General features: G+C 41.9%; 1 pseudogene; it reads right to left on the reverse strand.

Moving 5' to 3' along the window:
* Window positions 1–157: 157 nt before the first annotated feature.
* LOC113591734 lies at window positions 158–12,798 on the reverse strand (annotated as a pseudogene).
* Window positions 12,799–13,138: the final 340 nt, after the last annotated feature.

Below are 13,138 nucleotides of genomic sequence, written 5' to 3' on the forward strand. Positions count from 1 at the left end.
TAGTCTTAGAGAAAGTGTCTCTATTTTCTTTGCCTTTATTAATACATGCCAGCTTGCAACCTCTCGCTACCCACACACATTCCAAACAGAATCTGCCTGCACAACACTGAGGTATTTGATAGGTTTAGGTTGGGGTTTTTTAATTATTAATTATTATTATAAATTTTTATTAACACAAATATATTTCTGTGGTGGGACTAAATCCTACATAGAGGGGTTCAGTGAATGTGGAGTAAAACGTGTGTATGTGGGTCAGCCTGTGTGTGTCAGCAGAGACGCTGTAGAAGGATAGAATGCTGGCAGGCCAATCCAGATACATGCCTACTCTGTCAGAATAAAAAGAAAGGGCAGGAATCATATTCAACTGAGCCTCCCAATAACAGAGACTTTCCCTACAGAGCACATACATACACTGTCGAAATCTCTCAGAGCTGGAACCATACGGTTGCATTTCTATAATGCGTGTCGCCTTTCGGATTCCCTCTGACAGACAAATGTAGTGATGTGCTGTGTTGGGGTCTAATGTGAGTTCGCAGACATCTAAAAACAGAGGAGAGGGTGAAACAGAGTGGGATACAACATGTACATACTATACCATCTTTAAGGAAATCTGTCCTAGTCATACAACTCAAGAAATAAAAGTTGGTTTAAAGTTTAGTTTAAAGTTTACTTTTTTTTAAGTTTTAAAAAACATTGTTACTAGTTTTTACCAGTGTTTATTAAAGTTTTAAACAAAAACAACCTACATTTTCTTGGTCCTGGTCTGATCCTACACTCTCCTCCCCCATCCGTTCTATGGGAAACACACAAATATGCATACACACACCTAACATAAACATTTTGCTTGGGTGCATCGACACAAGTGCAGTAATTATTGACCTTATGGAACTGGCAATGAACAGTTGTAAATGTGTTTCTACAGTTTAGGTCTAGGTTGACCACCTCTTAAAAAGTAATTAAAACCTACTTCGAGTTCTCCAGTTTACAGTATCTATCGTCCAGTGCAGCAGTAAGGAGTTTTTCTCCTGCATGCCCTGGGTGATTGTAGCTCAAATCCAGCTCCATCAGGTGTGAAGGATTTAAACCTACAGCTGAAGCCAGAGCACAACAGCCTTTCTCTGTGACCAAACATCCAGATAACCTTTAAAAAAAAACAACAACATTACTGATACTCTTGAATATTTATAGCTATTTAGATTCTATAATATAGCTTGGAGTATTAAAAGTTTTGAGTCACTGTGACTAGATCCTATCATGCTCTGCCAGGTCTGAGTTGAAACCACAGATGATGTGTCTTTCTCTTTGGCAAAACTCTCAAATGTAAGTGAAAAAGAAACCCATATACCTCAGTAAACTCTGACTACAGCGATCGTGACCAATTAAAGGGCACATGTTATGGAAAATTCACTTTTTCAGTGCTTGTGCACATACATTGGGTATATGGAGTGCCTAACAATCCAGAAACTGAAATAAGACAACCCGATCAGTTTCCTGTGTGACAGATGTGCACCGTATTTGTCTTGCAAGCATTGTGCCCTCTAGTATTATGTCAACTACGAGCTGCTCTGTTGTTGTTTCACAGAACAGCACAGAACACTATATCAGTCCATAGCTTCATAGGACAGAAGAGTTAAATGGATAAAGTTTATTTTGATTCCAATGTCCCAGCTACAGTCAGCAAAATCCCATAGCATGCATGTGTGCTCAACACTGTGTCTGATTGCTTTTATGATTGAGTCAGTACAAGGAGTATCAAAAAGACCTACTAAAAGATGGATCGATACTAACCACTCTGTGGCAAAGCTACAGACAAGGGAAATGTAAGCTTTGAAAAAATAATTATGCTAGGACAAGTGTTTCGTTAGCTGTTTATCAATACTTAATACTTTACTTGTGGCAGGATCTACAATAATGTTAAAGCTATTAGTTTGTTAGTTTAATGAACTAAGAGCAAACATAGCTGCACCACAATGTTTTATCTGGCAGCCATATTTATCACTCAACAGTTAGCAGAGTAGCACTAAGCCAAACTTACATCATTACACAACAAGGGGGGGGGGGGGGGGTTGCGGCTTTGGTGAGCAGTAAATACTTATCATTTAAAGGACCATGCAAAACCAGCTGTTCTAAGCAGGGCTGTGTTGATGAGAAAGGTGCTGTGATGCTTGATCCTTCAGGTATTTTGACCAAAGTATATCTCTTTGCTAGTTGGCTACACATTTTCAGTTTATATCAGACAATTTCATTGTACTAGTGTATTACCTGAGCTTGTATACACTGAAAGATGACAATAAAAATATATTCCAAACTTTTCTTTATATATGTCCTCTACTGACCACAGTACTTCCAGTTTACAGCTTGGATTTTCTAGTCCATCAGAGAGGAACTTCACTCCTGAATCTTGTAGATCATTGTTACTCATGTCCAGCTCTCTCAGGGGTACACCAAAGCTGAATACAGAAATCAGCATCTTACAGCTGTCTGTAGTTAGGGAACACCAGCCTAGACTGTACAACATTACATTTAAAAAATCAGTGTCATTATTCTACAGCTCAAACCAAGTAAATAAAAAATACAATATTATGTTATGGATTTTAAATTTTACATAATATAAGATCAGAATTCACCGTAATACATCAAGTTTACAGCTTGATTTTTTCAGGCCCTCAGAGACCAGTTTTATTCCTAAATCCTGCAAGTCATTATGGCTCAAGTCCAATTCTCTTAGAGTTGAAAGCTTGATGGCCAAGACACAGCTTTCTTTGCTGAAGTGGCAACTTGCCAAGCTTTAATAAAAATAGAACCCAAAAATCATCTTTACTCAGATAGCAAATCACAGACATAAATAACCTATCCTAAATAACCTTTCACCTAAAACTGTAAAAACATAAAGGGCCAAATTCATAAAATTTGAAGGTAATTGAACTACAGCATACAAAATGTGCAACATGATATTTAATTCCGATTCATTATCTTGGCAATAATTAGCACAGAATTGTCAGCTTACTACTGTGGTAAATTCACCTTGTGCCCATGGTGAAAGTCAATCAAAACTGACATGCAAATGAGTCCATACATATTAAAGACCCACACCAGGAGACAGATGACTCACAAATCCCAGTGGTAGGCTACGCTGAAATCTGCCACTTAAATCAAAAGATTATGCATTTGTAACTTTACCAGCCTGCATGACTGCATGACTTCAGCACTGAATTGTTCACTTCAGAACATCAGGGCAGAATCAGGGCAGAATAGCAAAATTGTATCTTTCCTCAGTCTATATCTGTATATAATTTCTTCCTCTGTAACATTTTTATTTGCTTTTCTTATAGAAAAGGTTCATGGCATTCTGAGATCCTACTATTACAGTTGCAAAGTTTTCCATGATGCTCAATCAAAAAGGACCAAAAATGTGCCAACTAGATGTGTGCAGAATTTTGTTGATAACTTGTTTGCGTGTGTTTTTATATTTTTCAAGTTTCAAGTTTGGTTTATTTGTCACATATATAGTCATACACAGTATAACTCACAGTGAAATGGTTTGAGAGTGCTCTGTCCAAACTGAGGAAAGCAAAACAGGTGTATAGGGAAATATATATATATATATATATATATATATATATATATATATATATATATATATATATATATATATATATATTAACAATGTATGTACAATGTATGTATAATATGTTTATATACACAATGTACAATGTATATATGGATATGTATATATGTATGTAACTCTGCCATTGCCGGCTCCCAAGTGCCGGAAGCGAAAGGAGGAGGGTTAGGTGCCAGGCCAGCAACCCGGCCCTGTAAAAACTTCTACCGCTACAGAAACAACAACGAATATTCTAAACGATCCCATCAGCAAAGAGGACCTGGCTCTAACTTGATGATGGTGCTGGAGCAAACCCGCGAGGGTGTCCAACACCCGATGCAGACCGGAACCTTCGATGCAAAAATGATTTCCAAATTAGGCACCTGGAATGTTAGAACTCTCTGCAAAGGTGGGAAGCTTGCCCAGCTTCTACACGAATTTGACAACTACAATCTTGACATATTGGGTGTCTCTGAAATGCATTGGACTGGATCGGGAAAGATCGAAGTGATGGGAAGTCAGTCCTGTATTCAGGACATGAGAAGCACCATATTCATGGTGTCGGATTGGTGCTTAGTAAAAAGGCATCATGTGCACTACTTGGATGGAAACCTGTCAACGATCGCATCATCACGGCACGATTTCAATCAAGACACGCTAAAACTTCCATCATCCAAGTATACGCTCCAACCGAAGACTCCGATGACGATCAGAAGGATACGTTCTACGGACTCTTACAATACACCATTGATGAAATCCCATCTCATGATGTTAAACTTCTCATTGGTGATTTTAATGCACAAATTATCGACGACCGTCGTGGCTTAGAAAACATCATTGGTCAACACAGTTCGGGGCGACAGACCAATGATAATGGTGAACGACTTCTATCCTTTAGCAATATGAACAATTTCTGCATTGGTAACACATACTTCCACAAAAATATCCATAAGAAAACCTGGCGATCGCCGGATGGAGCCACATACAATGAAATTGACTTTATCTTTATCTCTCGGCGATGGCGTTCAGCACTGTTGGACGTCAGAGCCTATCGCGGAGCGGACGTTGGATCGGACCTTTATCTCGTACGATCCTCAATTTGGTTACAGCTCAAACAGAGAGAACAAAAGCAATGACAACGTCCTTACGCTGTGGAGAAGCTGGAAGGACCTGCTGCGGTCCAACAATTCCAACTGGAGTTGAGAAATCGGTTCGAGCTACTCCAAGATGCGGGCGACATCGACAAATACTGGATGGCATTCAAACAAGCAGTCATAGAAACGGTAAAGGAAACCGTGGGTCGCCGATGCGGGACACAGAAAGAACATTGGATACGGGACCCAACTTGGAGCCTGATTGACGAAAGGATATTTGCAAAATGCCGACGCGAACAGGCAAAAGCTGACCCTGACAAGGAAACCACAGCAGAGCGATATCGGCAACTGGATAGGGCAGTCAAACGAAGCTGCAAATCTGACAAGAAGGCATGGTTGGAATGCAAAGGAACCGAAGCACATGAGGCGGCTAGCAAGAATGACAATAAGACCCTGTACTGCATTGTACAAGAGTTGACTGTGGCATGGAGCAACTCAAGTGCACCCATCAAAAACAAGGACGGGGTGTTTCTGCTCACCAGAGAAGAACAAGATGCGCGCTGGGTAGAACACTTCAAGGAAACCTTGAACCAGCCCACCCCTGCCAACACCTATGACTTTGGCACCACACCGCCACCTCCAGACCTGGTATTTAATCTTGATCTAATCACTATCGAGGAAACTAAGGTGGCTATTCGAACACTCAAAGCCAACAAAGCACCTCGTCTAGACGAGATAGCACCGGAAATGCTAAAGCACGGTGGAGACGCAATTGTAAACACCCTCACAGTGCTGCTCAACAAGTGCTGGCAAGATCAGAGCATCCCAAGTGACTGGAAGAAAGGAGTAATCGTTGAACTCCCCAAGAAATGCAATACCGCTGACTGCAACAATTGGCAGGGCATCCTCTCGGTTCCTGGAAAAGTCTTCTGCAGCATTCTATTACGGTGCCTACAACAAGCAGTGGATGAAATTCTCAGAGAAGAGCAAGCCGGATTCAGAGCGGGCCGTCCGTGCAGTGAGCAGATTTACACGCTTCGTAATATCATCGAACAGTGCATCGAATTCCAGCGCCCCTTGCTCATCAACTTTATCGACTTCAAAAAGGCTTTTGATAGCGTCCACAGGGGCTCCTTGTGGACAATTGTACAAGCCTACGGCATTCCACAGCGGTTTGTCAACGTCTTCCAGAACCTATATATCACCTCTAGCTGCTGCGTCAGGACAGACGATGGCTAGACAGATTTCTTCAACATCGAACCGGAGTCAAGCAAGGATGTATCCTGTCGCCAATTCTCTTTTTGCTCGCAGTCGACTACGTCATGAAAAAGGTGATGAGCCCAGTGACTGGAATTCCTTGGACAAATGGATCTCATCTCACTGATCTCGATTTCGCAGACGACATTGCCTTGCTAGCAAATATAAAACTGGCTCTACATTCCATGACAACATGCCTTGAGGGCGAAGCGGAAAATGTTGGCTTGCGCATTAACACCAAGGTCATGTGGGTGAATCGTCAAACCAAGGTGCAGATAACTATTGGGCAGCAAACGGTGGAGGACATCGAGTTCACATATCTCGGCAGCATAGTATCCAATAATGACGGTGGCTCAGAAGCGGACGTTCGATGTAGGATCGGAAAGGCGGTGGGTGTGTTCCAGCGTCTACGCCACATCTGGTCCTCAACAACAATTAATACAGGAATCAAAATGCATCTGTACTCCACGATCGTCATCCCAACCGCCATTTACGCCAGTGAAACCTGGAGGAACACAAAGAGGATCGCCCAGAAACTAAACGTTTTCCATCAACGGTGCATCCGCCGAATACTGGGTATCTCGTATAAGGACAGAATTACCAATGAGGAAGTTCTTCAATTGAGTGGATTGCGGAAGCTGGAAGAAATCGTCACCAAACGCAGAATGCGCCTCACTGGTCATCTCCTACATCTTCCAGACAAACGCATCTCAAAGGCAGCTGTACACTGGACACCGACAGGAGGAAAGCGAAAGCAAGGCCAACCCAAAACCACCTGGAGATCAACCTTCATCGCCGACCTAAAAACTATTGACATACGCTCGTTGGACAAAGCCAGCGACGCTGCAGCCAATAGGACCCGTTGGAGAGCGCTTGTTGCCCAATGCACCAAGGAGTGCGGGAGGAACTAAAGCTAAATATGTATGTACACAATATCCAGTTCCAGCTTACAATTGACATATTTACAGTTACATGGTGGTGGAGGTCCCCACAGTTTATCAGTTTCCCTGATTCAGCTCCCGAATGGCCTGTGGGAAGAGCCTACTCTTCAGTCTTTCTGTCTTGGTCTTCAGGGAGCGAAAGCGCTTCCCTGACCTCAACAGAGAGAAGAGCCTATTGTTGGGATGGGTGGGGTCCTTCACAGTCCTCCTGGCCTTAGTCTGGCACCGCTTGTAATAGATGGTCTGCAGGTAAGGAGGTTCCGTATGAGTGATGCACTCTGCTGAACGCACTATCCTTTGGAGTGCTTGTCTGTCCTGCTTGGTGCTGTTCCCCATGAGGATGCTCTCGATAGTGTAGAAGTTCCGCAGTACCTTGGAGGGCAGTCTGAAGTCTCTTAGGCGTCTGAGATGGTAAAGACGCTGACGAGCCTTCTTTGCCAGGGAGTTGGTATGGCGGGACCAGGACAGGTCCTGCGAGATGTGAACTCCAAGGTACCTGAAACTATCTACTCTCTCCACCGTGGTTCCACTGATCCTCACAGGTTGGTAGTGCCGCACCTGCTTCTTGCTGCAATCCACGATCAGCTCCTTTGTCTTACTGATGTTTAGGAGGAGATTATTTTCCTGGCACCAGTTTTCCAGGTGTTTAATCTCCTCCAGGTAGGTCCTCTCGTCGTTGTCCGAGATCAGACCCACGACAACGGTGTCGTCAGCAAACTTGACAATGATGTTAGAGCTGGAAGTGGCTGTGCAGTCGTAGGTGTACAGTGAGTAGAGCAGGGGGCTTAGGACACAACCCTGAGGACCTCCAGTGCTGAGGGTGAGGGTGGATGAGGCGCAGTTGCCCACCCGTACTGATTGTGGTCTGTCTGTTAGGAAGTTGGAGATCCAGTCGCACAGGGATGTATGCAGTCCTAGATCCCCCAACTTAGTAGTGAGTAGGGAGGGGATGATAGTGTTAAATGCTGAACTGTAGTCGACAAATAGCATTTTAACATAATTTCCCCTCCCTTCATCCAGGTGAGTCAGTGTAGTGTGGAGCAGATGTGCAATTGCATCATCAGTGGAGCGGTTGTGGCGGTGTGCAAACTGCAGTGGGTCCATGGAGGCTGGCAGCGAAGATGTGATGAAATCTCTGATTAGCTTTTCAAAGGACTTCATCACGACTGATGTGAGGGCAACAGGGCGGTAGTCATAGAGGCCAGAGGGTCGAGGTTTCTTCGGGACGGGGACGATGGTGGATCACTTGATGCTGGATGGGACGATACCGAGCGTCAGGGAAAGATTAAAGATGTCGGTGAATACCGGGGCTAGCTGGTCTACGCAGGCTTTGAGGACTCTCCCGCAGATATCGTCTGGTCCCGCCGCCTTCCTGGTATTCACTCTCCTCACATCACTCCCTGTGATGATGAGAGGGCGCTGTTCTATGGTGGGCTCTGCGCATGCGCCTTTGGCTGCGCCGATAGCACCATTAGCACTGCTAGCATTAGCGCTGTTAGCATTAGCATTAGCTCGAAGCGAGCGAAGAATGTGTTCAGCTCGTTGGCCAGAGACTCATCCGCACTCATCAGTCCAGAGGGTGGGCTCCTGCAGTCTGTGATCGTCCGTAGTCCCTGCCACAGGGATCTAGAGCCACTCTGCTGGAACTGTGACTCCAGTTTCCTCCTGTAGCGCCGCTTGGCCTCCCTCACCTCCCTGCGTACTCCGTATGCCGCAGACTTGTACTCATCCATGTTTCTGTTGACGATGCCTGCATCGTAGGCAGCAGTGCGAGAGTTCAGAGCCTCGTGGATGGTTTTGTTCACCCAGGGCTTCTAGTTGGGAAACTGAGTGCAGCATCCCGGTGTTGTGCCTGAAACTGTGTGAGAGCCTCATGAAGTTCCCACAGTGCAGTGTCCATGTTGGCCTGAGGTGGGATGTACACGGTGTTGATGATGACCGAAGTGAACTCCCGAGGAAGGTAGAAAGGATGAAACTTGAGGGCGAGCAGCTCCAGGTTGGGTGAGCAGGAGCGGGTGAGAGTAACAACATTGGCATTGTTGCACCAGCTGTTGTTTACCATCACACACACTCCACCGCCTCTCGACTTCCCCGAATCTGCCATCCTGTCCATACAGTGAACCGAGAAGAACTCGGCTGGCTGGATGGTGTGATTTGGTACCGCTGGGTTCAGCCATGACTCAGTGAAGCAGAGGAGGTTGCAGTCCCGAATGTCCCTCTGGAATTTCATCCTGGCCTGGAGGTCGTCGAGCTTGTTGTCCAGAGACTGGACATTGGCTAGCAGGATGTTTGATCAGCAAGAAATACAAGGACACATTTTTTTGGTACAACTGCCATGAAACTGAAACCTTCTGGAAGTGATCCATCAAGGAGGAACTACAGCTCATCCATGTTCTTGTTCAGGTAGCAGTAGAACACATGGAGAGCAACAAGGAACTCTTGAACACTCAAATGTATGAAGCAGTATACCTTCTCCTTATGAAGTACAGATTCCTGCTTGAAGATCTCTGTGCAAATACCACTGAACTCTGAATCTTTGATACCACAGTCATCTTAATAGAATATTATGTGCTTCTGTTTTAATTGTTCAAATGCCAGCTTGGCCAGTTTCAAGATCATCTCTCTGTTGGATTCCATCAGCTTTTTCATGTCTCGCTCATATTTCATGTCATACTTCTGGTTCTTTATATTCATCTGTATAAGAAGGAAATGGATGTACATTTCAGTCAGTGTGGTGGGAATGTCTTTTCCATGGTTTTCCACCAGCACTGCCTGCAGAACAGTAGCTGTGATCCAGCAGAAGACAGGTATGTGGCACATGATGTACAGGCTGCGAGAAGTCTTAATATGGTAGATGATTTTAGAAGCTTCATTCTTATCCAGTATCCTCTTTTTGAAGTATTCCTCCTTCTGTGCATCAGTGAAGCCTCGCACCTCTGTGAATAAGCTCACATGCTCTGAAGGAATGTGATGAGCTGAATGTGATGAAGTATGTTTCCTTTGACGAGATTTGTAATCAGGGCATCCACAGATGCTTTCTTTGTTACGCTGCACACTATTCTGCTGTTGAAATCCAATGGAAGTCGACTCTCATCAAGCCCATCAAAGATGAATGCAAGCTTGTAGTCTTCATAGATTTTTGTTTCCTTCAGTTTGTCCAGTTCAGGGTAGAATTCCAACAGTAATTCATGAAAACTGTACTCTCCATCTTTAACCAAGTTAATCTCTCGAAATGGAAGAAGAAACATGCAGTCTATATCCTGGTTTGCATCTCCCTCTGCCCAATCAAGAATGAATTTCTGAACAGAAACTGTTTTTCCAATGCCAGCAACTCCTTTGGTCAACACAAGCTTGTTCTTTTCATTTTTCCATGGCAAGTTGAAAATTTGATTACAGTTGATTGGAGTGTCCTGAGATTTTTTCATATTAAAAACTTTGTCAATCTTCAAAATTTCGTGTTCATTATTGGACTTCTTTGAGTTCTCCTTCTGTGATGAATACCTCCGTATAAACTTTCTTAAGATATATTTTATTTTTTACATCCTTTTTTCCCTCAAATAGGCACTCGATTTTCTTCTTCATGATGGCTTTGTGACTCTCCAAAATGTTCTTTAGAACACACTCTTCTGTTTGTTTATAGAAAAGTTAAAATAAACGTTTAATTGTGTATTTCTTGTGACATATATATAGAAAATTCACAAAATGTGAAAAGTTACAAAACCATATCAAAGAGTCTTAATAAGAAATTAATTTAGTCTTGATATATTATGTTGGAACATGCTAATTAGCAAAAACTGGCATTGCCTATATCTGGCTCAGTTCTAATAACAAAATCTTAGTTCAGTCTAAGATGATCTGAATACTAAAGAACAGTGTTTAGACTGGAGAACAAACATGAGTGAATGACAATAATTTAAATGCACTCAAATAGTGCCTTATATCACAGATGGTATCTCCCTTTTATATTGTGATTTGACATGAAATGACCCCTTATGCCTTTCCAAATTATAATTCACTCATAGGCACTAATATTCAGTAATCTGGATAGCACTGTAAAAGGTATCGTCTCCAGACAAACACTAAATTAGCAAAGAAGCAAAAACAACTAATTTACATAATACACAATTTTGTTACAAATGTTCTGCCTCATGCCTTGGTTTGCTAATTATTCTTAAATCAGATCTAATCTGGTATAACATTCCTAAAAGAAACTGTAACTCCAAAGAGTCACATAGATCAGCACTTTTTTTTTTTGTGAAACTGGGTTCAGTGTACATTAGGCTTTATGTTTTATCTGAATTAAAGCCTTAAATGCTCAAGATCCACAGATGGGGCCAGATCCATGCCTCAGTCTTGTAACTACATACCTTTGTTACTGAATAACTTACAGTAGTTTCTGAATAAGAGGTCTTGAGATTGCCAACTAAATAATAAGGTTAAGAATGTAAGGAATTACATTATTCAGATTATTACCTAAGTGGGCTTTTTGTTCTTCAGTTGACTCTGTAAAAAAATGTAAAAAACAAAAAACAATATTGCAATTAACTAAATACAAAGTACAAATTATTTTTAATTAATGTACAATTGACTTCTACAATGCTACAACACCACATTGACTTCTACCATTTTGTGATTTAAACATGTAGCTTGGTACATTCTATTATCTTTTTTTATTATAAATAATTCTCCTAACTATTGCTTAAATTCATTATAGCATACCATTGCCAACACCCTTAGTATTGAAGGTGAAGAAAGATGAGCCATAGAAGTTGTTGCTATTGAACACCGGAGCAGCCACGGTGCTGCCATACACAGCACTCACAACGACAGAGCATTCAGTAGGGAAAGTGAGAGGAGTTAACTGATTCGGAGCTATCTGCTCTGCATCAGACTCTGGCAAAGCTGTCTGCGGTGGTTCGGGAACCACAGCATTCAGTGCTACAAAACAGAGACAAAGAGAGACGTGCTGTGGGTGAAGGAGTTACTACTATGCAGAGGCAAAGTAGTTTCTACATTTAGCTATGACCAACTGAACACCCGTTGGCAAGCTTTTAATGTCAGAAAACCATTTTATTTGCAGCTGCCATGCAAACTAAGATATAAATCATTCAAAAATGAGAAAAATTAGGGCCAATAGGAAAATGCGTTAAACAATACATTTTTTTTAATATTGCCATCTGATGCATTGTATCATAGTGCTTTGTGTGGTGAATGTTTAACGCTTTACTGACTTAACAGGATTAAAGAGATTCAATAATCTGGTGACTCCATTCAGCACATTGCTGCTTTTTTTATTTGAAAAGCCAGTCATGCCCAATTTATGCCAGGTCACATTATAATCCAATGTCAGGAGGGTCAGTCTAACAAAAGCAGTTAAGTAATAAACAATAACAACAATAACAACTCCTCTTGAATTTATTTCTCATTCATCTAAAACATATATTCTGAATGCATAACCTGACACATAATTTTTTTTCTTAACAGATGTATTTTTATTGTCAAATTCTTAGCTCTCTAAAGAATGCTGGCCCTGAGTTTATTGATCTATTTTGCCCTCTATTGGAATAGCAGAGATCTTTCAATTCACTTACGGTACACCAGATGATATTAAGTTGAAACATTAAAGATCAAATTTCAAAATTTCACAGCCTTAGTTATAATTGTTCTCTTTGGTAGTCTATGGGTGCTCATCGTAGCGAAGTAATGAACAAAGACTCAATTAATCACACTGAAATGGCAAAAATTCTAATATATATTAACATATATTACCCAATAAATCCAGTTCTGCCTTACCTGCACTGTTCTGGGTGATTACGGGCAGGTTTGGGCACTTCCACCACCAGACCCAGGTAGTCAGAATGATCATCAGTGCAGCCAACAGTAGTTCAGTTACAGACACCATTTTCATTCACTGAAGAAAGTGATAACAATGGTTTTGCTAAAAGGTGACTGAAAAAATGTTTGGGTTTTTTTGGGGGGGGTTGGACATCATAGCAGATTTTAATGACATATTTTTGCCTCACCACTTTTGGAGGTGTTGTGTCACTGCTGTGTTCAGGTGAAAATTCAAGTCCATGCACTATCTTAATGCAATATCCTGGGAGCAAACATTAATGTTTCACTTTGTGTAATTTTTTGTATAACTCTTCTGAGTTCATTGTTAGTATAGTGTAGTTTGTAACCCTATAGTGCTTGAATCAAACTATACTGTTTAGTCCTATTCCAACATGTTCTGACTTAAG

The sequence above is a fragment of the Electrophorus electricus genome, chromosome 16 (genome assembly GCF_013358815.1).
Source record: "Electrophorus electricus isolate fEleEle1 chromosome 16, fEleEle1.pri, whole genome shotgun sequence".
Classification (NCBI taxonomy): Eukaryota; Metazoa; Chordata; class Actinopteri; order Gymnotiformes; family Gymnotidae; genus Electrophorus; species Electrophorus electricus.